The 24,662-nt window shown below is 42.6% G+C and overlaps 1 long non-coding RNA gene across 1 annotated transcript in view; it reads left to right on the forward strand.

Moving 5' to 3' along the window:
- The window catches only part of LOC110259494 (uncharacterized), a 498,951-nt gene that overhangs the window by 193,269 nt on the left and 281,020 nt on the right, over positions 1-24,662 (forward strand). Inside the window, exon 2 of the long non-coding RNA XR_014838827.1 lies at positions 23,477-23,550. This is a non-coding gene — a long non-coding RNA (uncharacterized LOC110259494). The remainder of the gene's footprint in view (positions 1-23,476; positions 23,551-24,662) is intronic.

Consider the following 24,662-nt stretch of genomic DNA (forward strand, 5'->3'; position numbering starts at 1 on the left):
TTCTGGGTTTCCTTTGTTTCTCTTAAGCCATCTCGGAGATATTCACTCTCTGATTTACTTCACTCTGCCATCTTTATTTCAGCCCTATTTTGTGAGTTAAGCTTTGTATTTAGGAAGCAAATGGTTTTCATGCTAATTTCTCCCCTAAGGCTCTTTAAGCAATGTATAAACCAATATTTGATTTGCTCCAAGGTGCAAGAATAATGATATTTATGCAAAACGCATTAGCTTCATTGGGCCTCTTTCCTGTTTCCAGGATGCATGTTCTTATAAACACCTACCTAAAGAATTTTTGGCAAATGTATCACTCTTCCTCTTTGTTCACTAAATACTTATCAGATTATCTATAATAGAGTGTTCAGTTGACTTTTACTTGGCCAGGAGAAGAGCAGGAAGCTGGTGAACTTGGGGAGAGTAATGGAGTTGAGGGCTCATGAGATGATTGCCCCGAAGTTTCCTTGTGCTCTGACCGTGGACTTGTGGAAAGCAGGCTGTGTTACAGATGGGTGTATACAAAGGGCTAGCAGAGCCTCAGGGCTGGATTTTAGTTCCTGCTCCGGGACTCCCTGACTGTGTGACCTGGGCAGGCCTCCTAACGTCTCTTAAGCGTGGAGTTTTCACAGTAAGGAGATTGGTGATGCCCAGGTCAGAGGGCTAGTGAAAGGATAATATGAATTTATGTATACGCCAAAAGGTGCTTAGCATGGAGTCCAGGATAGATTAAGTATTCATCACAAGGTAGCTTTTATTAGCATGAAGGGCTTCAGTGAAGGGGCTTGCTAGTCTTAGTATTGGTATTGACTGAGACCTTGACATCAGGACCTGTGTGGACCCCTGTCTGGATTTACCGTTGTAGGGCACTAAGTATCAGCTTTCCACCAAGCACTGAGTGGATCACTAAAGTCACAGAACAACTGGTTAACACAGAATATTATACCACAAAATAATATTTTGGCTTTACAGCTTTCCTCGGCCAATTCTTTTGTTTGTTTGCCTTTTTCTAGGGCTGCACTCTGGGCATGTGGAGGTTCCAAGGCTAGGGGTCTAATCAGCTGTAGCCGCCAGCCTACACCACAGCCACAGCAACTTGGGACCCAAGCTGCTATCTGTGACCTACACCACAGCTCACTGCAACGCCAGATCCTTAACCGTCTGAGCAAGGCCAGGGATCGAACCTGCAAGCTCATGGTTCCTAGTCAGATTCATTAACCACTGAGCCATGATGGGAACTCTTCCTCAGCCAATTCTTAAATCCCTTGTAATACCGCTAGATGGAGAGTGCCATAGGTATCGGTATCTGGTGTCTGCTCTTCCGGCCTGTTTCTCTACCCACATCACCCTCTGTTTGCACATGCACACACTGTTTTGCATAAAATCAAATGGGATAATAACATGCAGAATATTTTGTAGTCCTTTATTTGAGAAATATTGTGAATATTCTATTCTTCCTAATTAATAGTTGTATGGTGTCAAAGTTGACTTCATCAATTGTTTGGAATTTATTTCCATTTTAAAAATATTCTAGGGGAGTTCCCGTCGTGGCGCAGTGGTTAACGAATCCGACTAGGAACCATGAGGTTGCGGGTTCGATCCCTGGCCTTGCTCAGTGGGTTAACGATCTGGCGTTGCAGTGAGCTGTGGTGTAGGTTGCAGACGTGGCTCGGATCCCGTGTTGCTGTGGCTCTGGCGTAGGCCGGTGGCTACAGCTCCGATTCAACCCCTAGCCTGGGAACCTCCATATGCCACGGGAGCGGCCCAAGAAATAGCAACAACAACAAAAGACAAAAAAGACAAAATATATATATATATATATTCTAGGAGTTCCCTTTGTGGCTCAGTGATAATGAACCCAACTAGTGTCCATGAGGACACAGGTTCGATCCCTGGCCTCGCTCAGTGGGTTAAGCATCCACTGTTGCTGTGAGCCATGGTGTAGGTTGCAGATGCAGCTCAGATCCCACGTTGCTATGGCTGTGGTATAGGCTGACAGCTGTAGCTCCGATTCAACCCCCTAGCCTGGGAATTTCCATATGCCCTAAAAGGCAAAAAAAAAAAAAAGCTTGTGGTATGAAGTTGGGAATATAATCTCTTCATATATTTTGTTGCCTTTCAGGGCTGAAAGTAAAGTCAAGGTAACAGAAGTGATAGACAAGTGCTTCTTCACAGCAGAAACTATATCCAGTAGAAGAGTGAGCCCTGGAGATGCCAGGCATGCTATGGACACCTGAGGATGGTTAGAACAAGGTCTTGCAGTAGAAAAAGTGATGGTCCGGGAGGATTTAGCCCCCAAATAGCTACCACGAGACAGTGAACAAAAACTCTTCTATCCTAGAATGCAAAGATTTATTATAGCTCACCTATAAATGCAACATGGACATTGCATTCAGAAAATCTGAAAAGACATTTCTGTCAGTCATACTGGTAGAACAAAGTTAATAGTCATAGAAAATACCTCGAAATTTCAGAGACATGACATATAAGAAGGTCATATGTATTCTAAGTAATATATAAGGATATATATAACTATATATAAGGGGATGCATATGTCTGTATCCTGTCCTTATATCTCTTTCTACATAGAGAGTTGATGTATAAGAAGATCATTCTTCCCTGACTTCTGTTTCTGTTTTATAGAAGATGTTGCGTAAAAGCTGTGGATCAGTGGCAGTCGTGGTATCTCCATGTTTAACTTGCCCCTTGGCTTAGCATTTAAAAGGAAAACCTTAGAAGGAAATTTCTATCCTAAGGTGAGGTGCCGAGAAGATCAGACAGGGCCCACTGACGCCTGTATCTCCTTAAGGCTTATGCATTCACCCTTCCTGGACCCAAACAGTTTACAGTGACAAGTCTTGGTTTGTGAGCCTGTGTGTGCATTTACAGGTGCACATGGGCAAACTCATGACTTTAGAGTGACAGTCTCGAAACTCCATGAATCAAGGGCCAAGAATTTGAGAAATGTGGGTGCAGTTTAGCTTGCTTCGTCTTCGAAGATTCAAGGCTAGGCGAAATACCTGAGTGCCTGGCCCACATGAGCAGGCCCATTGCTGTTACAAACACACACGCTCTCACGCACACACACCTCCACCCCTAATATAAAGGCTCCATCTTCACAGCCAGCTTTCATCGTATGCTCCCTTCCCTGGGAGGTATATAGGACACAGATACTGGCCCTTTCCCGACCCTGCTCTTCCGCCTCATAGCACGAACTTAAATCCCTTCTCCCTGAGTTTAAAGAGCAGCACGGTAAAGAGGTTGGCAATTTCTACTTCAGAGCCTGACAGATAAAGATACACTCTGGCCACTGCCGCTTATTAGCCCTGTGACCGGAATAAGGTAAAAAAAAAAAAAAAAAAAAAAAAAAAAAAAGTTACCTGCTTTCTTTTCAGTGAAAAGAGCATAAAAATAGCATCACCTTCCCAAGGTAGTCATGTGTATTAAATGAGATAAAAGGTACAAAGAATATAGCAAGGCAGCACAAAATAAGTGTGCAGTAGCTGTAAGCTCTCGATGCGGTTGTTACTGAAACTAATCCATACAGAGAGATTCTGCAGTTAATGAAATATTGGTTCCAAACGTCACGCAGAAAGGAGGGCGAGAGAAGCCAGAGGTTTGTACTGTTTCATGATAAAACAACATTTCTGGACACCTCTGTAGATTCTTTGCCTCAGCTCCTTTCTCTTGCTTCCAGCTGGTTCTCAGAACATGCTGTGTGTGCCTAGTTAAATTTCCATTTAAAATAACAGAGGACCACTTTCCTATTTCATTTTAGGACCTGAACCCGGGAGAGAGAATCAGCTTAGGAAACCAGACTCAGAAGGAGCCTGAGTCATCCCCACCCTTGGACACAGAACTCCTGTCCCACTGCAGGCTCCTTCTCCTCGTGGGTGTCAGGGCAGCTGGGAGGCAGACTCCTCTCTTCTGCACTAAGGCAAGCAGGGGAACAGGCTCGTCATCTCCTTCGTCTCATCTCTAAAAGGAAAGAAAGAATGTAATGAAACTCAGTATTTTTCCTTTCTAAAATCATCTCCATTTTAAATATAAAAATAACATCCTAGGAAGTGTTGGACGATTCCCCCAAAGTACTATAAAAAAAGTTAAATTTTCTAGAAACACACCACTTAGAGATCACTGTTGAGGTATTGGTATATTATCCTTCCAGACTTTAAATAGGTATTAAAAAGATGGGATAACATTTTCGTACCATTTCCCCATTTAATAGAAAACGACTATCAGCTCATATAGTAAAATGTAAACATAATTTTCATGGTTCCGTAGTGTTCCATCTTGTAATGATATCCTTAGTCATTTAACATACGTCTTATTTTTGTACATGTGACTCGTTTCTCATTCTTTTTGGCTGCACCTACCACACATGAAAGTTTTTGGGCTAGGAGTCCAGTCAGAGCCACAATTGTCACCTGAGCCACAGCTGTGGAAATGCTGGATCCTTAACCCACTGAGAAACAGCGGGAACTCTGGATTTTTTTATTCTTAGAAGCACCTAAGTGATAAACAACCTCCTAACTCCACCTGTGAGTCTGTTCAAGGTCATGTCTTCTGGAAGATAGGTGTTCATTGACACACATAGTTCCGATACTTTTGGTGTTTTGCCTGGGAAGTTTGTATCAGTTTACACTCTACTAGCAGCCTGTAAGAGTTAATTCAGACTCAGGGGTTAAATCTTAGTTGAAGCCGTGGTGGTAATCCCATTTTCCTTTCCAGTGACTAGGATAGTCATGGGCACAGTAAAATCTGAAGGGACACTTCCTTGGAGGCTTCTAGGAAATGGGTTCCTAGAGAAGGGAAAACCCCATTTTTCCAGTTCTGGAGGTGGAAGAGGATGTCTCAAAAGAACTGCTGCTCTCAGAGTATGACAGTGAGGGGCACACGTGGAGGACAAGGGACAGTGTGCAGAGGATGACAGGTGGAAAGAAAAACTGGGTCGAAGCCCTAAATTACCTACCAGGGACCTGATCCAGACCAGACTATTTTTCTCTTATTTTAAGATTTTTTTTTTCACATTCTAATGGTGTCCTCTCCTTTATTTATGTATTTATTTTGGCCACATCCATGGCACTTGAAAATTCCCGGGCCAGACATCGAACCCACGCCACAGCAGTGACTTAAGCAGCTGCAGTGACAACGCTGGATCCTTGATCCACTGAGCCACGAGGGAACTTCCAGACCTGACTCTTGTATGAGTTAGTAAACGTTCTCTATTTTCTGAGATATATTTATTCAGATTTTCTGCAATTTACAATGAAAACCATCCCACCTGAGTAATAAGCAAAAATAATATACAATGGGTTTAATATTCACTTTCTTCCTTACAGTGAACTTAAGCTCTTTTTTAAATAACTTGTCCAATTACGTTGCTTCTTTTGTGAACTGTCTGTTAATGTCAGTTGCCATTTTCCTACAAGTGTATTGCCTTCATATTGACTTGCTAAATTATCTTTATATTTAAAATGTTAACTTTGTGTTGTACATGCTACAAATATTCTTCCTACTTCCAAACTTTTCAACATATTGAAGTTTAAAATTTTTCTTTTGTTTGACCTATGAATCTCTTCTTTTCCTGATTTCTTCATTTGCCTTTGTGCTTAGTATTTTCTCTTACAGAGAGCAGACATTCATCTATATTTTACTTTAGTTATTTCTTAGTTTTACTTTTGTGTTAATTCTTTAATATACATTTAAATAAATATAAAAGTCAAAGAATATAGGCCAATCCTAACTTCTGAAAAGGACAACACCTCCTCTATTATTCATAGTGTCCTTATCTATATTAGTACTATACCTGGGCCTGTTTGATAGTTTCCTGGTCCCTTTCCTGGATATTTGTCTGTTCTCCTCTTATAGTAATTCGTATTGCTTTAGTAATCATATCTCTTTAATATACTTACTATCTGGCAACACAATCTCAACGTCACTATTATTTTGTAAACTTTTTTGGTTACTCTCACTGATTTATGTGTTGTATATGGGTTTTAAAGTCATGTTTAATCATGTTTAAAGATCTCCTAAACTCTATTGCATGGCTTGTTTTTTGGGGAGGGGATTACAAGATTGCAAACAATGTAAAGAGAATTGAAATCTTTATAACATAGTAACATCTTACTCATCTGCCAAGTGTCTTAAGTCTTATTTGACTTTCCCCAGTATTTTGTTTTAATTTCTGCATGCAGTTTCTATATATCACTTCTAATATTTTCTCTAAATGATTAGATTTTTAGAAAAGTGATGCATTTGCTTCTATGGGTTATCAGAGAAATAATTGTTGCTTTTTAAAAACTGTACGGGGAGTTCCCGTCGTGGCGCAGTGGTTAACGAATCCGACTAGGAACCATGAGGTTGCGGGTTCGGTCCCTGGCCTTGCTCAGTGGGTTAACGATCCGGCGTTGCCGTGAGCTGTGGTGTAGGTTGCAGACGCGGCTCGGATCCCGCGTTGCTGTGGCTCTGGCGTAGGCTGGTGGCTACAGCTCCGATTCGACCCCTAGCCTGGGAACCTCCATATGCCGCGGCAGCGGCCCAAGAAATAGCAACAACAACAACAAAAGACAAAAAAAAAACAAAAAAACAAAACAAAAAAAAAAACAAAAAAAAAACTGTACGGTACAGATGTCAGGAGCAACTCTTCAGTACTAAATATAGTCAGTTAATTACGCAGTTCTCAGTCTTTCAGAAATATGAATGCATATTAGACAGAGCAGTATCAAAGCAGACACTTAGCTTTCATCATTGTCCTCAGTGTTATGAACTTTCTGCTAATGCCAAGGTGGCAAACAATCTAACTTTAGAAAGAAGGAAAGATACCATCATCTAGTAAACCTGTTTCTCTCAAAGGTTGGACAGGTTAAGATGAGCATTGACCAATTACTAGATAAATACAGTGTCTGCCTTTTACCTATTTAAACTGAAATACCATGTGAGTAAAACTATGTTTACTAAATTACCTAATAGTATTTGTAGGTCGGCCTCACTTGGCATTATTTACATAAAAATAAGACCTCCATAGCACAAGATAAAAGGATATTGCTGTTTGGACCGGCTTTGAAAATACTGCACATTGCGAATCCTGTTTTCTTGGGGGAAACTCAGCCAGGTTAAGAAAAAGCCTGCCACTCCATCCTGTCTAAAACAAACTCCCTAAAATTTTAAATTGATGATATTTCTCACCCATTTTCAAGTTTTAAGGCCGTATCACTCTCACATTATAAATTTAAAGATATCATTTTAATTTTTTAATTTGTTTCAATGTATTTTTTTAGTTATGTTTTTAGTGGTTACTCTAGAGTTTACCATATATATCTAAACTCATGAAAATCAGCATCAGATTTACACTAGCTTAATTTCAGTGATGTATATGAATATAAAGCTCTATTTCCTTCCCCTCCTTACATGGTATTATTGTTATACATATACATCTACTAATGTTACAAACCAGCAATACAGTGTTAACATTATTGTTTTTCTCTCTGTAGTAATTTTCTTATCCCAGCACCAGCTTGCTCCCACCCATGGCCTTTGTGGCGTTATTGACAAGTGCATTACACATATATTACTGTTCTGTATGTTATATGCCCACCATTATGTTATTTATGTATTGTTATATAGTTGCTATTTATTCATTTTATGCTTTTTTAGGGATGCACCCACAGCATATGGAGGTTCCCAGGCTAGGGGTAGAATTGCACCACAGCCACAGCAGCAGGAGTTCCAAGCCGTGTCTGCAGCCTACACCACAGCTCATGGCAGCACCAGATCCTTAACCCACTGAGCAAGGCCAGGGATCAAACCCACATCCTCATGGATACTAGCCGCATTCGTTTCTGCTGCGCCAGAATGGGAACTCCCTGTAGTTGCTTTTTAAAACAGCTATCAAAAAAAACGAGAAGATATGCTTTTATGCTGTTTTTTATAGTAACCTTTACAGTGCTCTTTGTTTTTTCATGTGGATTTGAATTAGTGTCTGGGGTCACTTCTGTACAACCTGGAGAACTTCCTTTGTTATTTTTTATCACATGGGCCTGCTAGCAACAATTCTCTCAGTTTTGGTTATCTTGGTAAGTCCTTATTTCACCTTTGGTTTTGAAAGATAGCATTACTGGATGTAGAATTCTTGGTTGACAAGCTCTTTGTTGAGAATTTGGAATGCTGTCCATTGTTTCTCATCGCCATATTTTTGCTTATGAATCAACTATTAATGTTATTGCATTATTTTTGTTAGTGATGAATCATTTTTCTTGCTGTTTTCAGGATCTTATCCTTGTCTTTTATTTTTAGAATTTTCGCTGTGATATGTCTATTAGTGGGTTTCTTTGTTTTTATCCTATTTGTAGTTCATTGAACTTGCTGGATATATAGATTATTTTTTTTTTTTTAAAGTTGGGAATTTTTGGCCCTTTTTTGGAATAACTTTTCTTCTCCTCTCTCTCCTCTCTTTTTTCCTGCTTCTTTTACTTGTGTATTAATACACTTGATAGCATTCTACATTTCTCTGAGGTTCCATCCACTTTTTTTCATTCTTTTTTCACTATTCTTTGGCTTATGTAATCTCTATTGTGCCATCTTTAAGGACACTGATTTTTTTTTCTCCTGCTAGTTAAAATCTTTTGTTGCACACCTCTAGTGATTTTTTTTTTGTGTGTGTGAACTTTCAGTTATTATACTTTTCCACTCCAGAATTTCCCATTAGTTCTTTTCTTGGAATTTATATTTCTTTGCTGGTAATCTCTATTTGATATGTCAGTGTCATGTATCTTCCTTGACTTCTTTTATCATGATTTCCTTTAGTTCTGTGAACATATTTGAAATAGCTTTTCTGAAGTCCTTTTTTGCCAAGCTTGACGTGTGTTCTCACAGGCTATATTTGTGTCGTCTGCTTCCCTCCTCTCCCCTGACTCCCATAGCAGCTCTGGGTATTGGTCTCCCTCCTCTGGGGATTGTTACTGTTATTTGCTTGTTTATGTTTCAGTGTCCGAGTAGGGCCTCTCTCCCTTCCCTTCTCTATAGAGCATGTCAAGCCCCTGGTGTTTGCTCCTGATGGAGGTGCAGTTGGGTGAACGCAGTCACCCTGGGATGACCGTGGGTGTGGCAGGGCTGTCTCCCCCTTTCCCTGATAACATCCAGGTGAACATGGCACTGACCACTCTGCTGTCTTGTTTTCGGCAGTGCCCTGGGAATCAAATGCTTTACAAATGCATCCAGTCAGACTGTGGCTCTGTGGAAGGAATTATTTCTGAGATTGGTATCTGATATCTGTTCTGACCCCAGGGGGTGCTCCTCTCAGCTCTTATTCCATGATTTTCTGCCGCAAACTGGCCAGCTTAAAAGTCCAAGCTGTATCTTCATTAAACCCGGGACTCTCTTCCCAGTTGCCTTTCATGACACCATTCTCTCCTCTTGAGAGCACCTTTGAACTTCTCCACTCTGTTGCAAATAGAATCAGTTCCTTGGCAAAGATATTAGGAGTGATCTGTTTCATGGCCTGTTTTTCCCTCTCAGGCAAAGTCTCCCATCCAGGGCTGAGTGGCTGGAGGTCAGGACAGTGAGTGACACTGCTGCCCTAGAACCTGGGTGCTCAGGGAGTGAGTGTGTGTGGGTATGTGTGTTGTTGGGGTAGGGAGGAGGTCTCTCAGCTTGCCTCACATCTGGATTCTCAGCATGCTGGGCCCAAGGTGGAGCCTGCGTTCCACACATAGGGCCTGGGAGGAAGAAGGGAGTCCCCATCTCTCAACCGCATTCACTGGAGACTGGCTAGCATCAGCAGGAAGTCACTTGGGGCATGCTGTGCCGAGACATGCTGAAGCCTTGATTCTCCCAGGAAAAAAGCCCACTAATTTGGAGCTGGTAGGAGAGAGAGGCCTGTGTTCTTGAGGGCAGCAGTCAGGAGTGGATCTCTGCCTCACTGAGCTAGAAGTTGAGGAGGAAGGAATGTTTTTGTTCAAATACTGCAGACCAGTCTTTCTTACCAAAGTTTTCTAGGTTTTCCTGAACATGTGCTTGTTTCTCCACTTGCCAGTTTATACCTAGGACCATTTCCAGAGGCTTTAAATTATTGTCTTCAGTCATTTTCACCCATTCACTGGGGAGCAGGTCAGTGGAGTGCCAGACGCTGTCATGCTGGAGGTGGTCCTTGTCTAAGATCATAGACAGAGAGCGGTCAGCCTCAATCCCGCAAACCCACACAGGCCCTGTGCCCTTCCTGTGGTTTTAAGTACCTAGCTGGTCATTAATGTTCATTTACTGACTTGATTTTCTCAGGGTAGTAAAGCTCTATTTCAAACAGTGTTTATTCATTGTTTCTCCTACATGTGAGTAGGTAGGCAAAAATAAAATCTCTTTTTTTCTGCAAGCATAAAATAAAAGTTAGCATTTTCTCCCTTGGAAGAACTCAAGGAAGATTTTTCAGAGTTTATGTTGTTCACTGTGACTTTTAATAAAAAAATAGTTTTCTGAATTTTTCCTGCAGTAATCAGTTACATCAGTAGGGCAAGGTCATAAATGAACTGCTACGATTTCATAATCTCCCTCTTCTCAGAATGAAGGTAACAGATTGGGATTTGTTGGTGGTCGTGTTTGAGGCTGAAGATAATGAATTCTGTTACTTTGAGCTATTCAAGCTTAATTCCACTCAAGTCCAGTCAGAAGGAGTCCAGCTTGATGAAGGATTACTGACGAAAGCAGGACAAGCCTCCATGTATACTTAATTCACATTTAGCTTATGGCCCATGTTCAGGATGGGTTATATCCATTGACGTTCTTTCCAGGAGAGAGCGTCTCCTGTCAGGCTTTCTGCCACGGCCACTGTGATTACAATTGTGGGGATTCTCAAGCTGCAGTAAAATGTGTTAAAAATACAGATTCCTGGACCCCATGTCGAAGATTCATGTTTAGTAGATAGTAGATGTGGCACAGGAATCTGCCTTGTTAAGAGGCTCCTGGGCTTGTTTCACCAACACTCACACTGAGCAACTCTGAGTCCAGTGCCACTGAGTGGGCACATCGTCATCCACTTCTTCTTGCTCTAATCTTCTCGTGGGCAACCAAACGGGTGAGAGCTTGGTTTCCCAGTTGTGCATTTACTAGGAGGCAGTGTTGTGGTCATGTTGACATTCTGCTTAATTGCCTTTTTTCTCATTAAAAATTAATAAGTTGATATTTGTATTTATTAAATATGTGTTTACAGACCACGTTTGAAATTAGCAAATCACTAAGACCATTAATTTGAAGAGGTAGGTATTTTTGTACGTACAGATTTCAGATCATCTGACCACACCCGGGAAGAATGCAGTCACCTTTCTGTGAGTGAGCCAGCCTTAAAGGCAACAGTATCTGATATCTTGGCTGTCTCAGTGATCTGTAGAGAACTGCAAGTCCTTTTTCTCTTTACAAAAGGAGATAGAATGGTAAAAAGATTAAGAGTATAGACTTTAGATTTGGGCAGTCCTGTGTCTGAATTCTTTCTGTGTAGCTTCTGAGCAGTGTGGACTGATTCCGTTGGTTATTCTCTTTGAGCCTTCTGTTTCTTCATGTGCACACTGAAGGTAATGAATTCAGTAGGTGAAAATCTCTGGTTGTAGCAGAAAACCCACCTTAATCTGGCAAGATACATACATACATGCATACAAACAGACATGTAAATATACGTAGGAATATCTTGACTCCAAAAGCTCTGAAGTAGGGCTGGACTCAGACAAAAGTGAGTCTAGGAATTCAGATGAGTGCATCTGAACCAATTTGTGACTCCCTGTAGACTCCATTCTCCAGCTCCCTGTGGCTGTGGCTCACAGTTCCATTTACAACTCTATCCTTGAAGGTTAATAATGTGCACTGGGAGAGAACAAATGCCTGTGCCTCTCTGAGCGCTCTTAGCAAGCATCTCACTGTAAATCACTCTCTTTGGGTCAAATGCCCACCCCTCAGTTAGTCACCATGATGAGGGAGACATGATGTTCTGATTGGCAAAGCCTGGGTTCCGTGACCCTTTGGCGCTAAGGACACATCAGCACCACATGCATCACATGGCTGGAAATAGCAAAGAGAGTGGTCTCCAGAGGAAAATGGGAATGCTGCTACCAAAAAGAAGGGCAGGAGAGAACACAGGACCAACAGTCTGCAGCTGACTAATACAGGAAGCCCCACTTCACAGATCTCAGAGGAGAGAGTCCTGGGACCTCGCCGAGCATATGACTTGGCACACAGTCAGCATTCAGTGCATGATAATGGTTCAGAAGGGAAATCATTTTTGCAGTGAACTGCATCCTCTCTTTATCAGAAGCTATTTCTTGTTAGGAGCACTATCTCCTAAAGAAGCAAAAGATGATCTGAAATCAGTCTTTTTCCCTAAAAGCAGCATGTAGCCTCACTGCTGGCACACAGTGAGAGATAGGTGTGAATCCTTATTCCAAAGGCAAGTCCTTTCACCTCCCTGAGCCTCAGTTTTTTCATCCGTAGGCTAGAAATGATAACTAGTGCCCACTTGCCTTTATAGTGATAGCCAACAGTATAATGACTATGAAAAAATATAAATAATCAAATTACTATGAAGAGAATAATAGCTATGTTGAGATACTAGGCTCAGTCAAATATGGAATATCTGGGTGCCAGGGGCTGTGTTGAGTTCTTTTCCAAATGTTATCACATTTAATCCTTGTAGTCATCCTAGGAGGTAGGTAATGTTATTGCATCTTCACTTTACAAATGAAGCTCAGAGAGACTGCATAGCAAGCTCAAAATCACCCAAGTTACTGTGTCCCATAGGTTTTGGATTGTCATATCTTCACTGTCATTTGTCTCTAAGTTTCATCTTATTTCTTCTTTGATTTCTTCGGTGATACACTGGTTGTTTAGTAGCATATATTTTTAGCTTCCAGGAGTTCATGTTTTTTGCTGGTTTTTCTCTTCTTGCAGTTGATTTCTAGTCTCATAGCATTGTGGTCAGAGAAAATACCTGAAATAATTTCAACTTTGAGAAATTTACCAAAGTTTTATCTGTGGCCCAAGGTGTGATCTATCCTGAAGAATGTTCCATGTGCACTTGAGAAGAATGTATATTCTGCTGTTTGGGGGTGGGATGTTCTATAAATATTGGTTAAGTCTATCTGGTCTAGGGTGCCACTTAAAGCCTATGTTTCCTTGTTGATTTTCTGTCTGGAAGATCTGCCCATTGGTGTAAGTGGGGTGTTAAAGTCCCCCACATATTATAGTGCTGTTGTTGATTTCTCCTTTTATGAGTGTTAACAGTTGCTTTATATATTGTGGTGCTCCCATGTTGGGTGTGTTTATATATATATAAATAGTTGGTATATCTTCTGAGAGGGAAGTTTATAGCAATGCAGTCTTACCTCAGGAAACAAGAAAAAGCTCAAATAAGCAACCTAAAACATCTAGAGGAGGAAGAACAAGCAAAGCCCAAAATTAGTATAAGGAAAGAAATCATAAAGATTAGAGTAGAAATTAATGATGTAGAAACAAAGAAAACAATGGAGATCAGTGAAACCAAAAGTTGGTTCGTTGTAAAGATCAACATATTTGTAAACCTTTAGCCAGACTCATCAAGGAAAAAAGGGGAGAGGACTTAAATCAATAGAATTATGATTTATTTTTATACTTCAAAATGACTATACTACCCAAGGCAATCTACAGATTCAGTGCAGTCCCTATCAAATTGCCAAAGACATTCTTCATAGAACTAGAATAAATATTTTAAAATTTATGTGGAAACACAAAAGACCCTGAATAGCCAAAGCAATATTGAAAAAGAAAAGCAGAACAGGAGGAAACAAGCTCCCTATCTTTAGACTGTATTTTGAAGCTACAGTTATCAAAACAGCATGGTACTGTGTGGTACTGGCACAAAACCAGGAATACAGATCAATGAAACAGTATAGAAAGCCTGGAAATAAACCCAAGCACCTATGTTCAACTAATATGTGACAAAGGAGGCAAGACCATACAGTGGAAGAAAGTCTCTTCATCAAGTGGTGCTGAGAAAACTAGACAGTTACATGTAAAAGAATGAAATTAGAATAGTCTCTGATGCCATACACAAACACACACTCAAAATGGATTAAAGACCTAAATGTAAAGCCAGATACCATGAAACTCCTAGAGAAAAATATAGGCAGAACATTCTTTGACATAAATCTCAGCAACATCTTGTTTAATCCACCTCCTAGAATAATGACAAGAAAAACGAAAGTAAACCAATGGGACCTAATTAAATTCAAATCTTTTGCACAGCAAAGAAAACCATTAAAAAATAGAAAAGAGGAGTTCTTGTTGTTGCACAGCAGAAACAAGTCTAACTAGGAACCATGTGGTTACAGGTTCGACTCCTGGCCTCGCTCAGTAGGTTAAGGATCCGGCATTGCCGTGAGCTATGGTGGAGGTTACAGATGCGGCTCAGATCTGGAGTTGCTGTGGCTGTGTCATGGGCCAGCAGCTGCAGCTCTGATTAGACCCCTAGCCTGGGAACTTCCATATGCCACGGGTGTGGCCCTAAAAAGACAAAAGACAAAAAACCAAAACAAAACAAAACAAAAAAAGACAGAAAAGAAAAGACAACTTGCAGAATGGGAAAAAAAATCTTTGCAAACTATGCAACAGACAAGGGCCTCATCTCCAAAATATACAAACAGCTTATGTTACTCAACAACAAAAACACAAACAACCCCATCAGAAAAACAGGCCTAAATAGACATTTCTCCAAAGAAGATGTATGGTTGGCCAGTAGACACATTAAAAAATGCTTAACAGCACTAATTATTATAAAAATGAAAATAAAAACTACAGTGAAGTACCACCTCACACCAGTCAGAATGCCCATCATTAAAAAGTCAACAAATATCAAATGCTGGAGAAAGGGTGGAGAAAAGGGAACCCTCCTTCACTGTTGATGGGAATGTAAATTGGTGTAACCACTATGGAAAACAGTAAGGAGGTACCTCCGAAAACTAAATATAGAACTACCATATGACCCAGCAATCCCACTCCTGGGCATACATCCAGGCAAAACTTTCATTCAAAAAAATACATGCAGGAGTTCCCATTGTGGCACAGTGGAAACAAATCCGGCTAGGAACCATGAGGTTATGGGTTTGATCTCTGGCCTTACTCATGGAAGGATCCGCCATTTCTGTGAGCTGTGGTGTAGGTTGCAGACATGGCCGGCGGTTACAGCTCTGATTTGACCCCTAGCCTGGGAATCTCTGTATACCATGGGTATGGCCCCAAAAAGCAAAAAACAAAACAAAACAAAACAAAATATGCACCCCTATGTTCATTGCAACACTATTCACAATAGCCAAGACATGGAGATGGCCTAAATGTCCATCAACAGATGAGTAGATTAAGAAAGTGTGGAACAATACAATGGAATATTACTAGGCCATAAAAAGAACAAAATGTCATTTGTAGCAACATGGATGGAACTAGAGATTCTCATGCCGAGTGAAATAAGTCAGAGAGAGACAAATACCATATAATATCACATATGTGGAATCTAAAATATCACACAAATGATTTATCTACAAAACAGAAACAGATCATGGACAGGGAGAAAAGACTTGTGGTTGCCAGTGGGGAGGGAAGATGAAGTGCGCTGGATGGGGAGTTTGGGGTTGGTATGTGCAAACTGTTACATTTGGAATGGATGAGCAATGGTGTGCTACTGTACAGCACAGGGGACTGTGTCCAGTCTCTTAGGGTAGAACATGATGGAAGATGGTATGAGAAAAAGAATGCATGTATAACTATGACTGGATTTACTGTGCTGTACAGCAAAAACTGACACAACACTTTACACCGACTATTATAAAAAAAAAACTTTAAAATATCTATTGGATAGGTGATTAAAAGTCTTAGTGATTATTGTAAGTAGAGTTTCAATAATAAAAATGTGTGCCAAATTTTTTTTTTAAAAATCACACAAATTATAAGGCAGGATTCAATTAAGTCTCTGATTAGTTCTTTTCATTCAGCCTATGGTCTACTGCCAGCCCTTTTAGTCTGATGCCCCTGTGTATGTGCTGGACAGTTGTGGATGGCTACTTACATCTCTCATACCCAGTTATCTCCAGTGTGTATGCACACTTATACAGCTGGACACACCCACACACACTCAATGATGCTAGTGCATGCACCTTCCCCCTCTTCTTCATGAATCAAAAATTTCTCCAGGTGACAGAGACAGCCCTAGAAACCAGAACCTGCACAGACTGCCTTTCTGCAGCAGCCAGGATCTTGATGCCCTTCCAGGAACAGTGCAAAGAAACACTTTCCCCACTAGTCTCTGGACCATGCCTGGAGGTTCATATTTGCATGCCTGCTCTTGAAGAGCTACTCTGTGTTTGCCTTTAGTAAAGTGAACTGGTTGCCAGGGGACCGACTTAGTAGAAACTCAAGGGCAGTGTCAATCAAGAGATTTATGATGACGTGGACCATAAAATTTGAACTCATCACATTTATAGTATAAAGAACAATTCAGAGAGATAGGGAGGGAACTTCCTCTGTGCCAAGCTTACATGTACAGATTGCATACTCACAAATGGGATGCATTTTATGATGAAACACTATTTATGGCTTCACGTAATTTCTTTGTCTCTGGGCCTCCATGTATGTCAGGCATTCACTGTAGGCAGTCATTGTCATGCTACCAGAACTTGATTCAGACACAAGACCCCATGTCTCTGATTTCCCACGTTGTTCCCATGAGAGTATTTGAACTTATCACACATGTGTCCAGACTTGTGTTCTTGTTCCTGTGGGCCCATTAGGGCTTTTTCTGTTCTTAGGCAGGCTTCTCACCAGGAATATTTGGGGGCTGCACTTCTGCTTTGAAACAAGGCAGAAATACAGCGTAGAGAATTTAAGCAAGTTGTCAAATGTCACACAGCTGAGCAGTAAAACCACCCTTTGATGCTAAAAAGTCTGGTCTCAGAGGCAGTGCTCTCAGCTACTACTCTGTTACTGCCTCTCATAGCAGGTATTCAACCAACGTTACTTCCTTCTTTTCTCCTTTTGTATAAACTCTATCTACACTGGCAGTAAGGCCTTAATTTGCATTTGGAGTCAGGAAATACCTAAGTCGGACCATTCCTTTGATTCTCAAAAACCCTTACACAGAGAGTTTCATACTTGGCTTCTCAAAAGTAGTCCTATCTGGGTCTCATCCCACAGCTTCGGGGGAATGGGTCTGGGCTGGGTTTTGAGCACGAGTGTTTGGAGAAGCCCCTTAGGTGATTCTAATGTTCAGCACAGCTAAGAAGCCCTTCTCCAGCAGACCTGGGCCATTCATCTGGCCAGGACCCTCTCCCTCCATATCACCTGGTTTTATTCCCACATGTTGGTGACACAAGCAGATACACACAGACTGCATCAGTTTAGACACACAGCCAAAGGGAAAATTCAGGTCCATCACATTTCCATTATAACCCATTACACGCATGCCTGTAGCTGCTGGATCCCTATTTTTGTGTGTCCTTCACCACCAGGCCCTTGAAGGGTATGGGTTGAGGTGTAATAGCATGGTGCTGTGTCTCAGAGTATTTACACTAATCCCTACAGCTGGTGAAGCTGTCGCTTCATAAATGCCATTGTATTATGAAGGGCTCTTCTAAAAATAGAGTTTTTATCTTCCAAAGTCTGTGCTAACTTGAACTGTGGAATACACACAGCTCCTGTGCAACTACAGTAAAGATAAAAACCCACTTACTTATCTCTGTTTTACACCTGCCAGTGCTTCTGGGACGACCTCCCACCTAGTGGGGCCAGGAAAATATATAGCAACTTGAATTTTTATATTCCCAGGTGAAATAAGAGCAGAGTAGCATGTACACAGGCTTGTGAGCTGACTTGGCCATTCCCAGGAAAGTTACCTGCCCCTCCCTCTGAAAAGCCAATCTGTTTTCATCAGGAAAGAGTCAGAGATGCAGACTGGTTCCAGTGAGTTTATGTTTGACGGGCTGCTAATGTAGGTAAGGTGGCCATGGGAAGCCAGAGCTCAGGATTCACTCACCCATCTATCCACCAATAAGTTCATGCCATGATCACCAGCCCCAGCCTCTTCCAGGCCCCAGGGACCAACAATAAACAAGGCACGTGTGGTTCCTGCCTTATGGAGGCTAATGAGGAGGATGGATGTTAAATGATTAAAGTCAAATACATAGCAAACAATTGTGATAAATGCTGGGGAAGAAAAAAAAATTGAGAGAAAAGAGTAGAGTAAAGAAGTTCTCCCTGATATTGGATGGTGGGGGAGGGACGGGGCAACCACCTCAGGCCTAAGGGATGAGTCAGATGTGGCTGGGGATAGGGGGAGGGGAGTACTCCAGAAAGGGGGCTTCATCAGGGAAGCTTCTATGTTGCTCAAGGAATGAGCATGGCAGGAAGTTGTCAGCCAGGGCAGGAAGGACTTTAGGAAAGTGGGAGAGGGAGCTAAGGGCAAATTGCTCAGGAGGCCCTTGGAGGTAAGGAGGGGATTTGGGATTTTATCTTGAGTCCTGGGAAGCCTTAGGGGCAGTTTAAGTTGGGGGAGTGGGAGAAATTGTGTGACCATTGTTTGCCTTCCAAGAGGAGAAAGGATTGAAGAAGTACTAATGGATGTCACGGAACAGGAGGGAAGGTGCTAGCTCGCAGCATCATTGCCCTTCTGGTCAACCTCACCTTTCTCTTGCCTGTGTCTTTGGGGTGAGGGAGCACCAGGTATGTCCACTGCAAGTCAGCACTTGCATTTTCTGTACCTAGAAGGATAAGGCGGCCAAGGGTGGAGCTTGGTCATACCACTGTGTCGCTCACTCATCCACTCTGGCCTCTGGGACTAGCAGGGTTGCAGGTCTCTTTCCCAGCTGAGCAGTAGGATTCTTGCCCTTGGGAAGACACTGCATGTCTCCGCTCTCTGGTGGTAAACAAACATCTAGTTATTTGTACCCAGTACGGCTACCTCCTGCCTGTCTCCATTTTTCCAGCCACTCTGCCTACATCTGAGTTTGGGACATGACCTCCTCAAGCCTGCTTGCTGCAGTAAGTCTCTTTTTTAGGGCCACACCAGCAGGGTATGAAAGTTCCCAGGCTAGGGGTCAAATTGGAGCTACAGCTGCCAGCCTACACCACAGCCACAGCAACACAGGATCCCAGCCGCATCTGCAGCCTACACCACAGCTCACAGCAACCCTGGATCCCTGACCCACTGAGCGAAGCCAGGGATCATACCCACATCCTCATGGACACTAGTTGGATTCGCCTCTGCTGAGCCATGATGGGAACTCCCTCACTGGAGGTTTCAGAATGTCCAGTGTCTTCTGCTAATCAGGCGTACCTTGAAATCTGACTCAGCCTTCCAAACTGCAGTTTTTAGAACACCACTCCCCTCATTTTTTCTTGGCTCGGCCTTGCAGATGAGTTAAACAGAAGGCCCTTAAATTACCTTCAAGTCTCCTGCTCCCTGGATTATGGACCAAACAGGACCATTCTTTATTCTGGGACTTGGCCTTTGGTCTCCCGTCTTCCGTCTTTGGCACACGCTTTGCCTGTCACCTAGTGATCCCTCCTGTGAGGGACAAGAGCATATCCTTGTGCCATTTACCCTCCAGCCTCCATCCTCACCTTTGCCATCACCCTGCCCTGCGTGTTCTGTGAGATGTGGTAGCTCGTTCCTCACTGTTGCTGCCTGTCTCAGTCGTGGGGTCTGGTGACACGGAGCATACTTGGACATGTGCACCTGGAATTCCTTCCCTCTTTACCCCATCCTCAGGGAATATTCTCAGTTTAGCATTGAACTGGAGCTGAGAAACCCCTCTGTTCTTTACTAGACGCTTACCTGCCTTCTCATCCTGCTTTGTCTCTTTCGGCACCAACCATGCCAGCCAGTGTCTTCACGGGATAGAGGGCTCCAGAGACTTCTCTCGCGGCCCCTGTAACAGTCTTGGCAGTGTTCTCTCCACAGTCAGGTTCTCAGTTCCAGAAGCCCCTGCCTCAGTGAAGGGAAGGCAGAAGAGGCCCAGTTCCCCTTTCACCTGCTCCGCCTGCAGGTGGCCACTGATGGCTAGTGCGACCCTGCTGTTGGTTGATTTAGCCCACTGAAGGGAGTGAAAGCTGTGTGTGTGTACCTTCTCTAGGTCCTTGGAGGGTTCGCAGGCTCCCACATCCGCAGCCCTGTGTTAAGTGGCCGTATCAAAAAGCGTCAACGGATCATTAGCTGATGCAGAAAGCACCTATAATGAAGTGTCTGAATGTGTAACTGTGGCCCTGAATGGAATGGCTTGCAACACTGCAGCTTCTTACTGATACTTTCTCCAGGATCTTACCAGGTTTCAGGGACATCACAGCTCTTAAGTGTCAAAGAAAATGGGGATTTAACTAGGAAGATGTCTGACAGCAACCTGACGAGTGTCTGGAGCAGTATTCTGCAAAAATTCTGTACCATCCCCTGAGTCCTGCCTTCCTCTGCACACACCTTATAACTTTTCAAACTCAGTTCAACAACAGTGGAAAGACTGATGGTACCAAACATTGGTGAGAGTTTGGAGCAATAGGAATTCTCGTCCACTGTTGATAGGAGTATAAAATTATATAACCACCACTTTGAAAAAAGGCTTTCAGTTTCTTATGAGGCTAGATATATGTCTATCCTATGATCCACTCTCAGGCCTTTCCCCAAGAGAAATGAAAACATGTCCCTAGAAAGATGATATTTTTTTTTCTTATGCATGGCTGCACCCACAGCATATGGAAATTCCCAGACCAGGGGTTGAATCCCAGCTACAGCTGCAGCTGTAGCAACACCAGGTGCTTTAACCCACTGCACCAGGTCAGGGATCAAACCTGCTCCTTTGCAATGGCCCAAGCTACTGCAGTTGGATTTTTAATCTATTATGCCACAGTGAGAATTCCTATAGGAAAAATTCTATTCAGATGTACATACAGCCTAAGTGTTCACCAATAGAAGAGTGTGTAAACAAATTGTGACGTAATCATACAGGGAAATTTGACACAGCAATAACAGGGAACACACAACTGATACATACCGCAGCATAGATGAACTGGGAGAACATTATTCTGAGTGAAAGGAACCATACACAGGAGAGGCCATATTGTATGATTCCATTTACATGAAATTCTAGAACAGGCAAAACCTACTTATACTAGACTAATCAGAACAATGGTTGCTTCTGAGGGAGCTGAGGGCGGGGACTAGCCTGGGAGGGGCCACAACAGAATGTGTAGGATGATAGTAATGTCCTGTGTCTGTATTTGTCAAAACTCAGAATATGTACTTAAAACCTGTGCATTTCATCAGAGGTATATCTTCATCCAAAGAGAAAACTGTTCACGAATATTAAGCTTAATGATTTTCATGCTGATGTATTTAGGAGGAAGTATGCTATTGTCTGCAATTTACTTTGAAACAAAAAAATAGAAGATGGATCAATGGATGCCTAGAGGAACAGATAGATGAATTAATATGTTATCCAGCAAGTAGGGTGTCAGTGCTAGAATTTAAGTGGTGGATGTAGAGGTGTTCGTAAAATTCTTTCATCAACTTTGCTGGGTAGTGAAAGGCCTGAAAGTAAGGTTCATTTTTTTTTTTTTTTTTTGCTTTTCAGGACCACACCCACAGCATATGGACGTTCCCAGGCTAGGGGTCTAATCAGAGGTGCAGCTGCCAGCCACAGCCACAGCCACAGCAACTCAGGATCTGAGCCACGTCTGCCACCTACACCATAGCTCACGAAAATGCTGGATCCCCAGCCCACTGATTAAGGCCAGGGGTTGAACCCACATCCCATGGATATTAGTGAGATTCATTTCCGTTGTGCCACAGTAGGAGCTCCCAAAATTCACTCCTACGTGCTGCCTTGAAATCTTAGAAAATCAGAATGCCTCAAATGGCCTTACATCAAGTTCCCTCCGCCACTCTGCTCGCATGGTAGATCCCCTAGCCAGATAGCCTTCCTTGTGCGGGGACCAGATCCACCTCCTGATTATCTCTGAGTAAGTCCCGGGAATTATTTAGGCAAGTCAGCCCATCCTCCTGGGCAGGGGAGTGGGAGGAAACCCCATCTTCTTGATACCACACAGCCTGCTCACAGATCTGGTTGTTCCCTCTGTTCCCAAATGCCACCACTGTGAGCCCTGCCTGATGTGCTGTGTCCTCCTCCCCGATGTGCTGTGTCCTCCTCCCCAAGTGGTGAGGATATGGTGTCATATGTCCAGACATCCCTACTACCCCAGGGTGGGATCCCTTCCTGGAAGATGGAGAGAATAGAAGACAATTAAAACAGGGTGTGTGTATGAAATTTCCCTAGTAAAATGCTGGGGGGAAAATGTATGTGCCCAGAAGTAAATGATGTTACAAAGGAGAAAGCATTGCTTCTAACTTTATTGAGCTTATGGTTCCCTTAGGGAAATTCTGCCTAGTCTCAGACCACATGCTGGGCACTTAAATGTGGCACACATTGTACCTGCTCTCCACCCTCTGCCATTTAGTCCTAACGTGCCCAGGTTCTCACAGTGAGTGGACCGTGTGAGAACCCACGCTTGAGAAGGCAGTAGCCTGGTGCACCTGAGGGGAACAAGCCCTCCCCCACATATTAGCTCCGTGACTTTTAGGCAAATGACGTCCCTCTCTGGGCCGCCATGCTTTGTCTATAAAAGAGAGGTTGCCACGACTCACTGTTCCAGCTCTAATAGTCTAAAGATATGTAATTTTTTTAATGGCCATACCCACAGCACATGGAAGTTCCCAGAACATGGACCAAATCAGAGCTGCAGCTACAACCTATGCTGCAGCTGCAGCAATGCCACAACCTTAACTTACTGCGCCAGATATCTAACCTGCACCTCCACAGCAACCCAGGCCACTGAATCCATGTCTAAGGATTCACCCAGACATGTTGAATCCTTAACCCACTGTGCCCCAGCAGGAACTCCAAAAGATCTGTAGTTTTTAAATCAGCATAAGTCTCTGCACTTATAATTACTTTATGGCAGGAAAAAGGAAACGGGCATGTTATTTCTGAGTCCCTGGTGCCTGCATTATCACTCAGTTGGGAAATAGTTTATTCAATGCAAACATGCCTCCTAGTTTCTACCTAAACGTGAACCCTCAATGAGCAGAAATTTAACTGCTTGACTAATTTAATTGCCTGGTTTTGAGAATTTGCACATCAGCTAGCAGAAACAGCTTTTTGTTGTGGTGGTGATTACACTGTTACTTCCCATTGTGAATCAGATAGTCAGATATTTCACCTCAACTTCCTTCTGCACAATCATTTAAAGGCAAGCTCTGGTTTTCTGTAACTCGCAGAAAGGTTAGTGTGAGGATTTCGTGCAGGGACAGGGCACATCCATGCAGTGAAGCTGCGTGTGTGACTAAGCACTCTCTAGGTGAGGATAAAATTGTCACACGTGGCCAGAACAGATTCACTGCATGTCTGCCCAGATAGCAGTTTTTTCCTTTTATTCTTTTCAGACTTCAGCTCCCTGAAGACTGGTGAACGATGATGGCTGACCTGGGGCGTATTCACTGAAGACAAAATGAGACAGGTGGTGCTTCAGACACATCTTTCTGGGGTACATTATGTTCCTGCTGCAAGCCTGTGGGGGAAAGAAGGGATAGTCCGGATTATCTGCAGATACATACTCACCTCTGGCTTGGAAGTGCAGTCAGTTACCTGTCACCACTGCGAACATTTCCCCTTAGGAGAAAGGGCTCACTCTAAACCAAGGTTCTCAGCTTCGAGGTCTTTGGAGAGTACTTTTCAGATCAGATTTCCTGTGTGTTGTAGGATGTTTAGCAGGGTCCCAGGCCTCTTACCAGTAGATTCCAGTAGGGTCTCCCTAGTTGCCTCCCGTCTTCATCAGTTTCCCCAGGCTGAGCAGCACTGCTGTCAACCATCCCTACTTCCCTAACTTGACTTTTGGAGACCGAGCAAGGCATTTATAAGGAGGTTGGCTGGTGAGGGAAGGAAGAGATCCTGTACCACCCTGACCTCAGAGGGCTGTGAAGAATGCTCCGTTTCTAAAGAATGCCCTCAACTTGGCATGTATTTCTTTTCTTTTCTTTTTTTTTTTTTAGCTATGGTAAAGTACACCTGACATATGATTTGCCATCTTAACCATTTTTTAAGTACGTATTTCCATATTGTTAAATTTGTTCAAACTCTTGTACAGTAAATCTTCAGAACTTCTTCCTAAACTGAAACTCTGTGCCTGTTGGATAACTTCCCATTTATGCCTCCTCCCAGACCTTGGAAATTACCATTATACTTCTTTTCTCTTTGAATTTGACTACTCTATGTATATGTGTAGTTGGAACCATACAGTAATTGTCTTTTTGCGACTGGTTGTCACTTAGTATCATCTCCAAGCTTCATCTGTGTTGTAGCTCGAGTCAGAATTTCCCTTCATTTTAAGATGAATCATATTCCATTGTAGCTACATACCTCGTTTTGTTTTTTCATTCACCCATTGATAGAACCCCTTGGGTTGCTGTTGGCTATTGTAGGTAATGAACTTGGGCAATTCAGACAGCTTTTCAGCACCTCGCTTTCAGTTCTTTGGGGCATGTACTCAGAAGTGGAATTGCTAGATCAGATGGTAATTCTGTTTTTAATTTTCTGAGGAACTGCCATCCTATTTTTTCATAGTAGCTCCAT

This window comes from Sus scrofa, chromosome 2, assembly GCF_054392235.1.
Source record: "Sus scrofa isolate SSC_HxYL_T2T_F1_AM1 chromosome 2, Sscrofa_HxYL_maternal_Yorkshire_Landrace_v2.0, whole genome shotgun sequence".
NCBI lineage: Eukaryota > Metazoa > Chordata > Mammalia > Artiodactyla > Suidae > Sus > Sus scrofa.